The sequence below is a fragment of the Mustela putorius genome, unplaced genomic scaffold (genome assembly GCF_011764305.1).
Source record: "Mustela putorius furo isolate JIRA1106 unplaced genomic scaffold, ASM1176430v1.1 tig00003974_pilon_pilon_pilon, whole genome shotgun sequence".
Lineage (NCBI taxonomy): Eukaryota > Metazoa > Chordata > Mammalia > Carnivora > Mustelidae > Mustela > Mustela putorius.
Genome location: NW_025422117.1, coordinates 12,819,481 through 12,838,396, shown reverse-complemented (window position 1 = coordinate 12,838,396; position 18,916 = coordinate 12,819,481). Strand labels below are relative to the sequence as shown.

Here is an 18,916-nt window from a genome sequence, read left to right as displayed (position 1 = left end):
GGAAATTCAAGAAGATCAAATTATGAAGTGGAAGGGGCTGATGAAATGTAGGCCCTAAGGATCTATTCTTGTAGGATAAGCCGTCACAAAACCAAACAAACTTTTGCAAAAAGGAATTCAGGTATATAAGGAAGTAAAGAGACTAGAATCAGCTGCTTCTTTATAACCTTGCTATCTTTCATACTTTGGATCCCCTGACACTCAGAGGTGCTAAAAGAGAGCAGAAGGACACTATATAAAAACAACACCAAACAAACCTCACCATGTAATTTCTTGACAGTAGGGCCCAGAACAGAGTCCCTCCAGCTGCTTTAAGCTCCTCAGGCTCCTGAGAAATGTAGCTGTGAGCACACTCTTATAACTCATGTATATTTAAACCAAGAGAAAAAATACATGAGCATTTGTGTCAATGAATGCATTGACACAATTGTCTACTTAGAAAGTAGACATGTTAAAAAAAAAAAGTAGACATGTTCACATCATATCCTGTCATTATTTGAAAACTTATAGCTATAGCCTTTTAAAGTTCAGACCACACAGTGAATAATGGTGATAGATAAAATATAGAAATTTATATTTTCAGAAGAAATTACATTAAGTGATAAAACTCAGTTATGCCATGGAAGTAATTGAGATTTCAAATATTATGCCTTATTACAAAAAAAAAAGAAGAAGCAAGAAGAAGACAAAAAATGAGCATAGTCCTCAAAATGAAACAATAACACAAAAGCCTAATCATCTTCATATGCGAGGACTACACTGAAGGGACTCAGTTAAACTCATGAACTGAATCCTGTATCTCATGTTACATTATTTTATTAAATCTTATAAAATGTAATTTTGATAAGAAATATATATTTTTCTTAATGTGAACATACTGCCAAATTATTAAGTTATCTATAGCAATTAGAAAACATTTTTCATTTTTTTTTAATTTTTTATTTTTTATAAACATATATTTTTATCCCCAGGGGTACAGGTCTGTGAATCACCAGGTTTACACACTTCACAGCACTCACCAAATCACATACCCTCCCCAATGTCCATAATCCCATCCCCTTCTCCCAAACCCCCTCCCCCCGGCAACCCTCAGTTTGTTTTGTGAGATTAAGAGTCACTTATGGTTTGTCTCCCTCCCAATCTCAATCCAACAAGAGGATATAACATTTGTAAATATTTATGAACTAAATATTATGAAATATTTGTAAATATTATGAAATATTTGTAAATATTTATGAATGTATCACCACCTAGATATACAAATCAAATACTAAGAAACCTGTAGGAAAAAAAGACATCAATATAATAATAGTAGGGATTTTAATATACCACTTTTATCAATAATCAATTATCCAGAAAGAAAACATTGGCCCTAAACAAAATGTTGGACCAGATAAAATTAACAGATATATATAAAACAATGGATCCAATACCATAGGATGCACATACTTCTCAAGCAGACATGGAAGATTATCCAAGATAAATCATTAAGTTAGGCCACACAATAAGCTTCAATAAATTTAAGAAGACTGAAATCATATCGGACATCTTTTTTGACCACAGTGGTTTAAAACTAATAATAAATTACATTTTAAAAACCCCAGAATATTCACAAGTATATGGGGACTAAACAATATGTTCTAGAACAAACAGTAGGTCAAAGAAGAAGTTAAAAGAAAAATTTAAAAAAAAATACCTTAGACAAATGAATAAAGAAATACAACACACCAAAATTTACAGATGCAACAAAAGCAGTTCTAAGAAGGAATTTTATAGTGATACTGGTCTATGTCAAGAAACAATTCTAATAAACAACCTAACTTTACACTTATTTACATAGGACATGAGTATATATATAGAAAGTCCTAAAGACTCCACCAAAAAAAGTTAGGATAAATGAATTTAGTAAAGTTGTAGGATACAAAGTCAATATACAAAAATATATTGTTTCTCTACATCAGTAACAAGTTATAAGAGAGAGAAATTAAGAAAACACACATATTTATAATTGCATTCAAAGAATAAAATACCTGGAAATAAATGTAACCAAGGACATGAAAGTCCCATATAGTAAAAACTATAAAATATTGACAAAAGAAACTGAAGAACACATAAATAAATGGAAAGACATTCTACCCTCATATACTGGAAGAATTAATACTGCTAAAATGCACATACTACCCGAAGCAATCTACAGATCCAATGCAATCACTATCAAAATTCCAGTATGTTTTTCACAGTAATAAAACAAATAGTCCTAAAAGTGGTATGGAACTACTAAAGACCCCAATTGGCCAATGTAACCATGAGAAAGAAAAACAAAGCTGGAGGCATCACATTCCCTGTTTTTAAACTACATTACAGATACAGTGATCAAAAAAGAATGGTATTGTCATGAACAGATGCACAGATTAATGGAATACAATACAAAACTCAGAAATAAGTTCATGTATGTACGATCAATTAATTTACATCAAAGGAACCAAGAATATACATTGGGGAAAGGACAGTCTTTTCAATAAAAGGTGTTAGGAAACTGGGCAACCACATGCAAAAAAATAAAACTAGACCTCTATGTAACACCATATACAAAAACCATCTCAAAATGGATTAAATACTTGAACATAACACTTAAAGCCATAAAACTCCCAAAAGAAAAAAAAAAAAGGCATTAAGTTCCTTGATATTGGCCTTCGTGACGATTTTCTGAATTTGACACCAAAGCAAAGACAACACAAGCAAAAATTAACAAAGAGAACTACACCAAACTAAAAAGTTTCTATACAGCAAATGATAACATCAATAAAATGAAAAGTTAACCGCCTGAGAAACAGTTGAAAATATATGTAAATCGTATATATCTGAAAAGGAATTAATACCTAAAACATAAAGGCCTTCATAAAACTCAAACACACACACAGAAAAAAAAAAAAATCTATCTGATTAAAAAATGGGAGAGGTTCTGAACAGACATTTTCCAAAGAACACTTACACATGGCCAACAGATCCACAAAAGGGTGTTCAACATCACTCATCATTAGGGAAATGCAAATCAAAACTACAATGAGAAATCACCTCACACCTGTTAGAATGTTTATTAGTTTGATAAAAAAAAAAAAAAACAACACTGTTGATGAGGAGGTGAAGAAAAGGGAACCCTTGTGCACTGCTGACGGGGATGTAATTAGTACAACTGCTATGGGAAAACAATATAGAGGCTCCTGAAAAAATTTAAACTACCATGTGATCCAGCAATTCCTCTACTGGGTATTTATCCAAAGAAAACAAAAACACTAACTCAAAAAGGGATATGTGTCCCCATGTTTATTGCAGTGTTATTTACAATAGACAAGATAAAACAATAGAAATATTGATGGATGAACAGATAAAGAAAATTGGAAAAAAATCCAAAGAAAAAAAATTACATTTTATATTTATTATATGTATATTACATATATATCATATATATGTTTATGAATATATATATATGAATATTATTCAGCCATAAAAAAGAAGGAAATCTTGCCATTGGGAACAACATGGTTGGAACTTAAGGCATTACGCTAAGTAAATAACTCAGGCACAGTCAAATACCTTATGATCTCACTTATATTCAGAGTCCAAAAAAAAAAAAAAAGGCAAAGAAAAAGAAATGGAAGGAAGTAAGCACACAGATACAAAGAATAGATTGGTAGTTGCTAGAGGCAGCTTGGGGGCGTGGATAAAATTAGTAAAGGGGGGTTTAAAAGGTACCAACTTTCAGTTATAAGATAAAGAAATTATGGGACTGTAATACACAGCATAGTAGTTTTAGTTAATACTGTATGATGCATTTGAAAGTTGCTAAGACAGTTCTACTATCTCCAAATATCTCCAAATTTCTCATCACAATACTGAGAAATGAATTAAATCTTCATTTCAAGAAAGAATATGAAATTAAAACAAAGTAAAATACTAAAAGTAAAAAAGAAGAACAAATCAGCAGTTACCCACAAAACCTTTAAAAAGTGTGTCAATGTATGGGAAATCTGATCTGAGAAAGAAAGTGAGGGAGAAAATGTATTATCTGGTGGTAACATGCGCTTAAACATTAAAAAATTCAAAAGGATTATATTCTTGAAAATTAATACATGGAATGGGGCTAAGATAAAGTTATAAAAATTTCACATTTTAAATTTATTTATTGCTTACAATATATAAATAGAAATATTAAAAAATATATACCTATCTTTTAGTGTGACTTACATAGAATCATTGCCTACCATGAAGCAAGTGCCCAGTTAATGCATAGAGTAAATAAATGAATGCTAGATTGAATAATAAAACTTTGAAACTTGTGAGTTAAATAAAATTACACAAAAGTAACTAGAATGTTTGTCACTGTTGTTATAGGTACGTTTTAATCCAAATATTATGTGAAATCCAACCATGTATTTTTACTATTGTTCATATCCTTAATTTTGCACTATTTCTCATTCACTACCCCACTTTTCTGTTTCAGCTGCTCTAACAAGGAATAAATGACAATGCAATTCAGTTCCCTGGAATTTGGCAAACTTAAAAAATTAAAAAATTACGAAAAATTAGGAAGCAGTTATTTTGAGCTTTGTATAGCAATGTTTTGAATACAGATGTGAAGACAAACCCACAGGCAGCTGAAATACTCCATTATTTCTCAACCATATGTCTCTGAAGGAGCATGTTATTTTGATATCTGCCAATTACATCAACACACTGAATGAATTTTTTTAAATCCCAAAACCCTGTTTTTCTTGTCCTTTTTTGGCAACAGCATATATATTTGACATCAAATATATATACCTTTCTGGAACAGAAAAGGACATACTAAAAAAGGAACTGTTATAAGGTGGGTAAAGCTAGCAAATGCAAAGGTTAAGAAAAAGAAACACAGGGGAGAGAGAGGAAGCAAGATGGCGGATGAGTAGAAAACTGAAATAGCATTAGGTCCCAGGAGTTTAGCTAGAGAGTTATAAAACCATTTTTAAAACCTACAAACTCAACAAGAAATAGAAGGGAAGAGTAGTAATTCTAAGAACAGAAAATCAACCACTTTTGGGAAGGTAGGACATGCACAGAAGTTAATCCAAAACAATGGGAAGATAGACTGTGGGGGGAGGGGCCAATTCCCAGTAAGTGGAGGAGCAACGGAGCACAAAATCAGAACTATAGAAGTCTGTTCCATGAGGGACATCGCTCCAGAGGCTAAGGGGGGGGGAGGGGTAGAGCCCTCGCAGAGACAGTGTGGTCTCAGGACTCGTGGGGTAACAGAAAGACCACGGGTGTCTGAGAGTGGCAGAGCTCCCAGGTGTCAGGGCAGGGAGGCTGGCTACAGAGACACAGCCAAGGAGTGAGCTATCAGCTCAGAGTTATCCTGAACCAAGATCCAAGGCACAACTGGGACATTGCTCTCCAAGTAAGGACCCCACAAGTGGCCGATCTGGAGAAACCCCTTCCTTCCCCCTCAGGGAAGAGTGGCTCAGGAACACATGACAAGAATCTGCTGGGTTTGGAGACTCCAATCAGGGTTGTGCACCAGAAACAGAAACGTTCAGTCACAGGCCACATGGGTGAGCATGGAGCAAGGCCAGAGACCAGGGAGATGGGAGGGACTGACTGCTTTTCTCTGAGGACACACTGAGGAGTGGGGCCTCAAGTGATTGGCTCCTCTAGGCCACAGGTTGGGAGGCTGCCATTTTCATTCCTGTGCTCCAAGGCTCTATGGAAAGTGTTCAGGGAACAAAAGTTACCCAGAGTGAACCTGAGCAGATTACTTAGACTGGCCCATGGAAAAGGCAGTGCAATTCCTCCTCAGGCAAAGACATTTGAGAATCACTGAAACAGCCCCCTCCCCAGATGATCAGCAACAGCATCCAACCAAGACCAAGTTCCCTAATCAACGAGAACTGTGGAACTCCAGAACTAGGGAAAAGTAAAACATAGAATTCATGGCTTTTTTCCCCAACATTCATTAGTCTTTCAAAGTTTAATTTCTTTTATTTTTTCTCATTCTATTTTTAATTTTTTTTAATTTTAATTTTCCTTTTTCCTATTTTAATTTTTTATAACTATTTTACATTATCACTACCTTTTTAAAAATCTTTCTTAATTGTCATTGTTAGAGTCTTATTCTATCCCTTCATTGTATAATTATATATAATATTATAATATATATGTATGCATGTATGTGTATGTGTGTGTATGTGTGTCTGTGTGTATTAGACTGGTGAGTAGAACAGAGCCACCCCCTTGATTTTGGATGTATTTTGGTCTCATAGAAGAAACTACCTCCCAAAATTTTGTGAGACTGATGTGCTGCCTAGTGCACTAACAAGTCACCTGCCTCCCAAATTTTAAAAATATATATATATACAAAAATAAGGGTAAACATGATGAAGGAATGGAATATGACTGTAAAGATGAAAATTTAAAAATTCTAAAAAAATATTGATAAGTTAGTTGAAAAAGAAAGAAGAAAAAAGAGGGAAGAATGTGATCAAGGTGGTGACTAAAATAAAGCCATGTGCTAGATTCAGGGTATATTTTTATCTATTAGAAGAAACTGTATCCCAAAATTTTAGATAAAGCTAAACCTATATGTATACAAAAAAACAGTTAAATACAATGAAGGGATAGATTATTAAAGAAGAATTTAAAAAATTCATGGAAACATGGAAATGAAAATACAACTGTTCTAAATCTGTGGGACACAGCAATGGCAAAGTGAGAGGAAAGTATATAGCAATACAAATATTTCTCAAGAAACAAGGAAGGTCTCAAGTACACAACCTGACCCTACATCTAAAGGAGCTGGAGAAAGACCAGCAAAGAAAGCCTAAACCCAGCAGGAGAAGAGAAATCATAAAGATCAGAGCAGAAATCAATGAAATAGAAACTAAAAGAACAGTAGAAAAAAATCAATGAAACTAGGAGCTGGTTCTTTGAAAGAATGAATAAGATTGATAAACCCCTGGCCAGACTTCTCAAAAAGAAAAGAGAAAGGACCCAAATAAATAAAATCATGGATGAAAGAGGAGAGATCACAACAAACACCAAAGAAATACAAACAATTATAAGAACATATTATGAGCAACTCTATGCCAGCAAATCTGACAATCTGGAAGAAATGGATGCATTCCTAGAAACATATAAACTACCACAACTGAACCAGGAAGAAAGAGAAAATTTGAACAGACCCATAACCAGCAAGGTGATTGAAGCAGTCACCAAAAATCTCCCAACAAATAAGAGCCCAGGGCCAGATCACTTCCCAGGGGAATTCTACCAAACATTTAAAGAAGAATTAATGCCTATTCTCCTGAAACTGTTCCAAAAAATGAAAATGGAAAGAAAACTTCCAAACTCATTTTATGAGGTTCCCAAAACCAGACAAAGACCCCATCAAAAAGGGGAATTATAGACCAACATCCTTGATGAACACGAATGTAAAAATTCTCACCAAAATACTAGCCAATAGGATCCAACAGTACATTAAAAGGATTATTCACCACGACCAAATGGGATTCATTCCTGGGCTGCAAGGATGGTTCAACATCTGCAAATCAATCAATGTGATATAATACATTAATAAAAGAAACAACAAGAACCATACAATATTCTCAGCAGATGATGGAAAAGCATTTGACGAAGTACAGCATCCTTTCTTGATCAAAACTCTTCACAGTGTTGGGATAGAAGGTACATACCTCAATACCATCAGAGCCATCTATGAAAAATCCAAAGCAAATATCATTCTCAATGGGGAAAAACTGAGAGCTTTTCCCCTAAGGTCAGGAACATGGCAGGGATGTCCACCATCATCACTGCTATTCAACACAGTACTAGAAGTCCTAGACTCAGCAATCAGACAACAAGAAGAAATAAAAGGCATCTGAATCAACAAAGAAGAAATCAAACTCTCACTCTTTGCAGAGGACGTGATGCCTTATGTGGAAAATCCTAAAGACTCCACTCCAAAACTGCTAGAACTTGTACAGGAATTCAGTAAAGTGTCAGGATAGAAAATCAATTATCAGAAATCAGCTGCATTTCACACCAACAGCAAGACAGAAGAAAGAGAAATTAAGGAGTAGATCCCATTTACAATTGCACCCAAACCATAAGATATCTAGGAATAAACCTAACCAAAGAGGCAAAGAATCTGTACTCAGAAAAGTATAAAGTACTCATGAAAGAAATTGAGGAAGACACAAAGAAATGGAAAAATGTTTCATGTTCCTGGATTGGAAGACTAATATTGTGAAAATGTCTATGCTACCTAAAGCAATCTATACATTTAATGCAATCCCTATCAAAATCCCATCCATTTTTTCAAAGAAATGGAACAAATAATCCTAGAATTTGTATGGAACCAGAAATGACCTCAAATAGCCAGAGGAATGTTGAAAAAGAAAGCCAAAGTTGGTGGCATCACAATTCCAGACTTCAAGCTCTATTACAAAGTTGTCATCATCAAGACAGTATAGTACCGGTACAAAAACAGACAATAGATCAATGGAACAGAATAGAGAGCCCAGAAATAGACCTTCAACTCTTCAACTAATGTTCGACAAAGCAGGAAAGAATGTCCAATGGAAGAAAGTCTCTTTGACAAATGGTGTTGGGAAAATTGGACAGCCACATGCAGAAAAATGAAATTGGGCCATTTCCTCATACCACACATGAAAACAGACTCAAAATGGATGAAGGACCTCAATGTGAGAAAGAAATCCATCAAATTCATTAAGGAGAACACAGGCAGCAACCTCTTTGACCTCAGCTGCAGCAACTTCTTCCTAGAAACATCACCAAAGGCAAGGGAAGCAAGGGCTAAAATGAGCTATTGGGACTTCATCAAGATCAAAAGCTTTTGTAGGAAACAGTTAATAAAACCAAAAGACAAGTGACAGAATGGGAGAAGATATTTGCAAACGACATATCAGATAAAGGGCTAGTATCGAAAATCTATAAAGAGCTTAGCAAACTCAACACCCAAAGAACAAATAATCCAATCAAGAAATGAGCAGAAGACATGAACAGACATTTCTGCAAAGAAGACATCCAGATGGTCAACAGACACATGAAAAAAGTGCTCCACATCACTTGGCATCAGGGAAATACAAACCAAAACCACAATGAGATACCACCTTACACCAGTCAGAATGGTTAAAATTAACAAGTCAGGAAATGACAGATGCTGGTGAGGATGCAGAGAAAGGGGAACCCTCCCACACTGTTGGTGGGAATGCAAGCTGGTACAGCCACTCTGGAAAACAGCATGGAGGTTCCTCAAAAAGTTGAAAATAGAGCTACCCTATGACCCAGCAATCGCACTACTGGGTATTTACCCTAAAGATACAAAGGTAGTGATCCGAACGGGCATGTGCACCCATCTGTTTATAGCAGCAATGTCCACAATAGCTAAACTATGGAAAGAACCTAGATGTCCATCAAGAGATGAATGGCTAAAGATGTGGTATATATGTACGATGTAATAATATGCAGCCATCAAAAGAAATGAAATCTTTCCATTTGCGATGACATGGATGGAAATAGAGCGTATTATGTTGATCAAAATAAGTCAATCAGAGAAAGACAATTATCATATGATGTCTCTGATATGATTTGAGAGGCAAGGCAGGGGTTGTAGGGTGTAGGGAAGGAAAAAATGAAACAAGGTGGGATCCGAAGAAAGATAAATCATAAGAGACTCTTACTCTCACAAAACAAACTGAGGGTTGCTGGGAAGTGGAGGGGTAGGAATAGAGTGGTTGGGTTATGCACACTGGGGAGGGTGAGTACTATGAAATGTGTAAGCCTGATGATTCATAGACCTGTACCTCTGGGGCAAATAATACATTGTATATTAATAAAAATAATTTTAAAAAAAGAAACATAGGAGATATAATAGGCACATAAAACTTATTCCATAATAAGGAGATTACATTTAAGCCTGATTAGAATATTGGTCGTTTGTTTCTAAGTCACCACAAAGTAAAATTCAACAATAAAGATTGTTTCTCTTTGCTTTGTTTTTTAATGTTTCTAAATCAGTCTATTTGCACTAATAATTTCTTCCAAACGTAAAAGTGATTACATCTCAGAGGAGGACATTCTCAACTCTTGATAGGGAAAATTAATGGGAATTGAAATTCAACTTTAAAGGAAGTTATTATATCTCCATTCAAAAGGTCACATTTCTGGTGAGTCAGTAGATGAACTAGTTGCTTACTATGACTTATAAAATTTTTGTGTATATTAGTCACCATTAATTAATTTTTTCAAAAATTGCACTTTTTGGGTTTAGACACAAACATTCAACACACATACAGCTATCTATAGCTGTAGGACCAGGATCCATAGGTGATTTTCAAAGGTTCTATAAAATCTTTGAAATTATGCCTTGGGGCGCCTTGGTGGCTCAGTGGATTAAGCTGCTGCCTTCGGCTCCGGTCATGATCTCAGAGTCCTGGGATCAAGCCCCGCATCAGGCTCTCTGCTCAGCAGGGAGCCTGCTTCCCCCTCTCTCTCTGCCTGACTCTCTGCCTACTTGTGATCTCTCTGTCAAATAAATAAATAAAATCTTAAAAAAAAAAAAGAAAGAAATTATGCCTTTTAACCATACACATGCCCATGTATTTTTGAGAGCAAAGGATATACACTTATCTTCACATTATTTGAAATCCAAAGTTAGAAGCTTGATCATGGAACCAATGCATAGGAATGCAAGTCAATAAGGGAAAATTCAGATTTAAAAAAATGAGGAGTTGCAATAGATTTCCTTTTATGTAGCATCAGCACAAGTACCCACAGTCACAGAAAATTATTACTGGTATATTTTATGCATCTCAAATAGCCCTTTATGATAATTTACGATACTTCATTATATCAAGAGAAACATAAAATTGCTGGGATATCATATGGCTTGCTGATTATTTAGAAGCTATTTATTAAATTAAAAAGGAATTCATTTCTAACAGATCGAATAACATATATTCTCTCCTACTATCCTATTAGAGAGGAGTCAATAAAATAAATGTCTTCGGTCACCAGAGAATTATAAATCTTAGTAATTTTTTTTTCTGCTTGTATCAGCAAACAAGCCACCAAATGGAGGTTCCTTGTGACCTTTAAAATATCAATCCATTTCATAGTAGGATGCGAGAAGAAAGGTAATGGAGTAGCTTAAGTACACACATGTATACACACACATTCTTCACATATACCCATTATACACATACCCACAATTTTTCTTCTAAACTAAAAGGTGGCTTTTTTCCCCTACAAAAGTATAGTGCTATTTTTATTTTCCTCCTCTCTAGGACTGATTACAAGAACAGAACTTAGGATTAAGCAGTGGAATGGTGAAAAGAGAAAATAAATATGCACTCCTTTTTTCTCTTATAGATAAACTACCTTTTCTCCTACTTATTTCATATTGCCAACTCTTTCTCCCTTCCTTTAAGCTACAGAGATAGGCTATTTATCTTAAAATTGGCCAACGATAAAGTTTGGTAACCACTGTCAAGCTTGGCAAAGAAATATATTTAGGACCTAGACATTTTCATCATTCTGTCACTCTTTGGCAAGGAAAGGGGAAGCAAGAGATGTTACCTATGCAAATAACTAGAAACTATTAAGGAATCACTGATAAAGAGAAATAATTTGAATAATTTATTTTCAACCTTCAAAGGAATTTTTCTGCCCTGGTTTGAATTTTAAAAAGGAAAAGAACACAATTATTTATAATAAATAATTTTATATCAATACTCTTATTCTAATATTAAATAATTTTAAAATAATATGTGCTTTCTACTTCCATAATACTTTTTATTCTTACCTAATGAGTCAAATCATTTTCTTCTTCTCTAAATAAAGATTGAAAAATAGATGCATTTTTTTCCAATATCTAAGGTTAATTTGTCCTAGAAGACTGAAAACTGATGAGAAAATAGGGTCTGTGTATGTTACATAGGATTTATTGAGCATTAATGAATTAAAAAGCCAGTTTTTCCCAATACATTACATGTATAAAAAAATATGGGCACCTGGGTGCTCAGTGGTTTAAGCCTCTGCCTTCAGCTCAGGTCATTATCTCAGAGTCCTGGGATCAAGCCCCATGTCAATAAAATAACTCAGCCTCTCTCTCTGTCTCAGCTTCTCTCTCTGGCTACTTGTGATCTCTCTCTCTCTGTCAAATAAATAAATAAAATCTTTAAAAAAGAAAAAAAGAAGAACATATATTAACATAGCAACAATTGTAGTATAGTGATTCAAAGTGACTGCTGGCAATATCAGCCTTTTTTTTCCCCCTGGAATAATTATGTTACATTAAAATAAACCAACTGGTGCAATGATGTTATTAGGCAGAAAATATATTCATAAAATTCAAAGTAGATATACAAATACAATTACAATTATCCAGAGGCACTGAATGGTAATGCAAATTGCACTTTTTGGGTTTAGACACAAACATTCAACACACAGATGATTATTTGCCACGTTAAGCAAAATTATTTTATTTTTCATTTGGAAATTTACTGATTTATAGCACTAAACCATTTGTTCTAAAATTTTGCATCAGGCTTTTGTTTTTTTGTTTTTTTGTTTTTTTGTTTTTTTTTTGGTATTAGGCTTTTAAGTAATGTCTTTCTCCATTTAATTCTTCCATACAGTAGTTAATAGGTATCGTATCAATTTTGTAAAGCATAAAACCAAAGTCTGGGTTTTTTTCTTAAAAGGACTAAGCATCTTTGAACTACTCTATCCTTAATCTCAACAATTAAGAAAGTATCAATTTCAAAAGGGCTCTTTCACTTAGGAATACATGTACTAAACCGAATTAAATCTGTTCAATGTTTTAGAATAGAACTCTGAAGCACTTGTGGTAGATTATTGTTTGCTGGATGAAATTTAAGAACTCCATCTGTTGAGCTTTATGTGCAAATTCTGTAACTCATATTTTGGATGTAATAATGTGAAATAAAAGAGATGTAGCAGCAAATCATACTGCAAGTGAAGACAGATTATATGAAGTGTTTAAAATGTAAGATATTTTTATTTCATACCCATGTACTCAAAATAGGATGTTAGAGTTTCTTCCTGGAAGGTACCATGACTAACTCATCTTGGTAGACCATAAAAGAGTACAGAGCACATTGAAGGACACAAATAGTTTTGATGATGTAAAGAAAAAAATATATTTTAAAGTAATAAAATGATTTCATTTGTTCAACACCAATTACTTTTTCCAGAAAACTGATAGAATAAAACAGATAATTGATTATAATGGTGGTCTGGCAACTACATCTGTTCATATCTATCTGTGTCAACTTGAAAGGAAATAAAATGATTTTGTTTTTAACCTGAATGATCTAGCTCCTTGTGTTAATAGTTCTTAGACAAGTAAGGTGATTCACTTAACTAGTATGATTCAAACAAATGTACTGAACACTCACACATTGTAGTAATGGAATGGACCATTTTACAACACTATGCTACTTCATAAAAGAGACTTTTAAAATCTTATTAGTACTGGGGTGCCTGGGTGACTCAGTGGGTTAAAGCCTCTGCCTTTGTCTCAGGTCATGATCCCAGGGTTGTGGGATTAAGTCCCACATCAGGCTCTCTGCCTGGCAGGGAGCCTGCTTCCTCCCCTTTCTCTGCCTCCCCCTCTGTCTACTTGTGATCTCTGTCAAATAAATAAATAAAATCTTTTTAAAAAATCTGATTAGTACTATAATGCCCCCTCAAAGAACCTTACAGTTCCTTTTCATCTCCTTCTTAATCCTTGAAACTACTTCCTCAATAACAGTCCTCCTCATTAGTCTGAAGGTCCCATGATAATGAGGATGTGTTTATACAACTCTAGTTTCTCCTCCAATAATTACTATTATTTCCTGATAAATGTACTGCCATGTCATGTAAATATACATCAAAAGTCAGTGATAGCACAGAATATTCAGGAGAGGAAATTCAGGTTGTGATTTGAGTTGAGAAATTGGGAGTCAGCCGAATACAATTATAAAATAGTTTAAATGGTCAAAAAGACTTTTTTTTTTCTTTTGCCTTATACCATAGCTTTACATTTTTTGGTGACTGCTAGACATGTATTACCTAATAGAAACTGAGATCTATTAGGGGAGAATTTATGTTAAGATGGATAGGAGTTGAGCTATAGATAGGAGTTGCTATAGATGTGGGTACCAGAGTATACTTGTCTTTCCTCTTGTCTTTGGGGTTCCCTATCCATGGCTCCTTGGAGTGACTGTGTCATCTGTGACCTATAATCCACTGTTACTGTACTGCCATTTGGTCGGTGAGGTAGTAAGATGAAGGGAAAAAAGTTTCTATAATCCTCCGCATGAATTCCAGACCCTAGCTGTAGTTTTCTCAGTCTATTTGTGTAAACTGCTGGCTGGGTTTTCACCCCACAAGGTGAGACAGAAGGGATGGAGGGGGCCCAAGCTAGGAAGTAAGCATTTTTTTTTTTTAAGATTTTATTTTATTTATTTGTCATAGAGAGAGAAGAGAGAGCAAGCACAGGCAGACAGAGTGGCAGGCAGAGGCAGACAGAGTGGCAGGCAGAGGCAGAGGGAGAAGCAGGCTCCCTGCCAAGCAAGGAACCTGATGCGGGACTCGATCCCAGGACGCTGGGATCATGACCTGAGCCGAAGGCAGCCGCCCAACCAACCAAGCCACCCAGGCATCCCGGAAGTAAGCATTTTTTAATCAGAGGAGTCACTTCCTGTGTTTCACAAGGGCTATCTTCCACTCCCTTCATCAGGATCATAAGGAGATATTTCTTGAACTCTAACTATGCAGAAGGAAAGTTTCGTGAGAGGGGAGATGATAAGTCTGTACTATGCCAGACATTTCCCACTCTCACACTTGTCTACTTAGTTTCCAACAACTGAACTTACAGAAGTTTCTGCCCCAGGTAAGCAAATACCAGCTCTGACTCTGGATTCGCATGGCTCTTCAGAGGTGGGAGGGTGACAGTTTGCTCTGCAACGTCTGTTCTCTAAAGGGTCCAAGAAAGGTCACTGACTTTCATTTTTCCAGGCATTTCTTGTTGTAAGGATGGGAGTGGTCATTAAAAGATCTTTACATGCAGAAGCTGAAACCAGAAGGTTCTCCATCAGTGTATTTTAAATTAATTTTTCAGTTTTTCTTTAGGAAAAACATTTTCATAAAGTATGCACTAGGAAGTACATCCTTAGTTGTGAGGGAGGGATGGAACCCTACTATTCTTTTTTATTTCCATATTCTCTTTTTCACCCAATACAGTTGGAACACAGGAACACCTTGTGGATAGCTATTCTAATTGCTATAAAGGGATTCTGTTATTGTGACTTCTCCCACATCTCAGGAGCAAATATAATAAGACTATCAACAGCAGAAAAGTGATAAAAATATATCTGTATCCATACCCCAATTATCTGTTCTCCTGCTGAGCATAATTACATTTTGCATGTCGAATGACTATTCTCTGACCTAGGGGAGCTGATTTTGTGCTGTGAAGCTTGTCTGGACTACAGTGTGCTTAGGAAAAGAAGGTATGGCAGGAATTTAAAAAGGTGCATTCCCTCCAAGCAATTATAATCAACATGGCTCTTCAGATAACGTGTGCACTTGCATTCACATCAGTACAGGTGGGGAAGGCTGACAGGCAGCGGGGAGAGTTCAGTGCTTCTGAAAGTGATTTAAATTAAGATTCACTAGCACATTATACAATGTTTCCAATTAGTAATTGCTCTTAGGAGTAAAATCCATATATATCTATGTAAGAGGAAAAACTGATGAAAGTAAAAAAGATTTCTTTAAAAATTTAAGATCTTAAATTATACTATAAAGAGATGAGTAAATGTAGGATAAGATTAATCTGTGTTCTATGGCCAACACAAATTGTGAATGCATGCATTTTGAAGTAATAAATGATAAAGATGGTTTTGAAATGGAATCTCAAAAGCGCCTGCAAAAAAGGGGTGCCTGGGTGGTGTAGCTGGTTGGATGTCCAACTCTTGATTTTGGGTAGGGTCATGATCTCGGGGTTGTGAGAAAGAGCCTGCACTGGGCTCTGTCAGCACAGTCTGCTTGAGATTTTCTCTCCCTCTACCTTTACCCCTCCCAATTGTGACTCTCTTTCTCTCTCTCTCAAATAAAATTTTTGAAGACTATTTCCAGGATTTATACTTATATTCTCATACATGTGTACATGTGCATGTGTGTACGTGTTAACTATATGTGTTATGTTGTGTCACTAAAGTGAGGCACTGATTTTTTTTTCAAATTTTTATTTAAATTCTAATTAACTAACAGTGCAATATTAGTTTCAGGTGAGAACCCAGTGACTCATCACTTACATATAATGCCCAGCGCTCATCACTATTTAAGTATGCGATTAAATCAAAGAATTCCACAGTGACATAAAATCATCACAAACAGGAGTAATATTTGCAATCATTTAAGCCTGCGTATTTGAAGTAGTGTAGCACTGAATTAGCCAGCATATTTGTACTTAGGCTGAAGAAGCCGACTAGCAGAACAGGGGACAAGTGTATTTAAAAGAGTTTTTGCACATAGTGTTTTAAAAACTTAATCAGTTGTATAAATTTAAATTCCAAAATGTTTTATATAATATTTTAATATCCATACTTTCCTGTGAAGTAGAAGACCTATAAAAATGGAATGCAAATAATGGACTGTACCTGGTTTGTAGATGGCTCCTTTAAAATGGAAAATATGCTCTCCAGGACATCACCATAAAGGTCAAACATATTTCACATATTCACTGCACTTTCCACTTGTCTGTAAATAACCAAATTTGTGTCTTCTGCTATGGAGTGTACCCAGACAATGAAACTTCAGTAAATTTAAGCATATTAAAAGTTGCCATATTTTCCCATTACAGGCATTTAATTTATATCACCAGGGTTCAGATAGTTGAGCACAGGAAATGGTATGCAAAAGATGGGTGAAGTGTTCCTTTTACTGCCTTACCCATATACTGTTACATTATACTGTTTATACTGTTATACAGTATAAATATATATATTATATACATTATATATACATCTTATATATATAATGTATACATCATACTGTTTATACTATACCCGTATACTGTTAACATTATACTGTTATACTATTATACCCGTATACGTTACTGCTCTTCCAGTGCATCACATAACTGTATACAAGCTATTACAGCCACACTGCTTTTCTCTATTCCAATACAACAGGACACTCCTGACACACACCATAGCACATCAAAGTTACCTTCTATTTCCAACCAAATGGACGATTTGCTTCTCCTCTACCTATACTGTTCTCATCAACTGGGCTGCTTAAAATCATCTCTTCCATAGTTAGGGAAATACTACCTATTACTCAAGAGCCAGTCTAATGCTACGTTTTTCCTGAAGCTTTTACTGAAACACCTAAGCTCTGATGTTAACTGAATCTACTCACAAATTTCCTTTTATTTGTTGACACATTATATTTGACTTGCATTTAGTAATGTGAACTTTTAAAATTCCCAGAGTTTCGAGCTTCTAGAGAGAGATAATTTTAAGGCTGTTTTTAGAGTTTTAAAACCATATCAAAATTGAAAGGAAGGGGGCGCCTGGGTGGCTCAGTGGTCAAATCAATAAATAAAATCTTTAAAAAAAAAATTGAAAGGAAGGTATAGAGATTTCTGGTACACATGCTGCTCCCACACATGCTAGCCTCACACATTATCATTGCTCTCTCTCATCAGAATGGTGCTTTTGCTACAACTGATGAAGCCACACTGATGCCTTTATAATCACCCAAAGTCCACAGTTTACATCAAAATTTATTCTTGGTACTATATGTTCTATGCCTTTAGGGAAATGCATAACAACATGTATGGAACATTATACCATTACATATAGTATTTTTACTGCTTTAAAAATCCCTTGTGCTTCACCTATTCATCTATGCCCTCAATCTCCAGCTCCTTAGAATGACTTAATTTTTATTGTCTCCATAGTTTTGGCTTTTCTAGAATGTCATATATTTGGAATCAGGCAGTACATAACTTTTCAGATTGGCTTCTTCTACTTAGTAATATCATTTAAGGTCCCTCCCTGTCTTTCCATGGTTTAATAGTTGATTTCTTCTTGAAAATCCATTTCTTTATATTGGATCTTGAAGTCAGGTAGTGCTAGTCCTTCAATGTTGTCCCTCCTCAAAACTGTGTTGTCTATTCTGGGTCTTTTATCTCTTCCCTTAAGCTTTAGGAGCCCTTTGTCAACATCTACAAAATAATTTGAGGATATTTTTAATTAATGTATAGATCAAGCTGGGAAGAACTGACATCTTGACAATATCGAGTCCTCCTATATATGAACATGAAATATTGTTCCTTTTTTAGTTCTTTGATTTCATTCACGAGGTTTTTGTGGTTAGGTCATACAGATCTTATACAAATTTTGCTAGAGCTGTACCTAAGTACTGCTAAGACAGTAGATCTCACAGGTGTTTTACCACAGTAATGATAATGACAAAACTAGAAACTGATGTCTGTGAAATAAGAAAAGGCCACAGAGTTAGCTTGTAGTTTTTTCTACTTTATTTGCAATCAATTGGAAGACAACTTCTGGAGAACAACATGACTCTAATTTCTTTATAAGAAAGGACAGACTTTTATGTATAGATACAGGACCAAAGAATAACTTTGATTTTCACCTCTAGCCAAGTAATTTACTAATAGCTAACAGTTATTGAATGTTTGCTATCTGACAGGCCCTCAGTGCTTAACACACTCTTCCAAAGTGGTTGCATCATTTTCCATTCTTATCAGCAGCATAGGACAGTTCCAGTTTTTCCACATCGTTGTTAACACTTGTTACCTGACTTTTCAATTCAATTT

The 18,916-nt window shown here is 35.1% G+C and overlaps 1 long non-coding RNA gene across 1 annotated transcript in view; it reads left to right on the top strand.

Annotated features, from left to right (window-relative positions):
* Positions 1-14,778: 14,778 nt before the first annotated feature.
* The window catches only part of LOC123389464, a 73,689-nt gene continuing 69,551 nt past the window's right edge, over positions 14,779-18,916 (top strand). The window contains exon 1 of the long non-coding RNA XR_006604061.1: positions 14,779-14,956. This is a non-coding gene — a long non-coding RNA (uncharacterized LOC123389464). The remainder of the gene's footprint in view (positions 14,957-18,916) is intronic.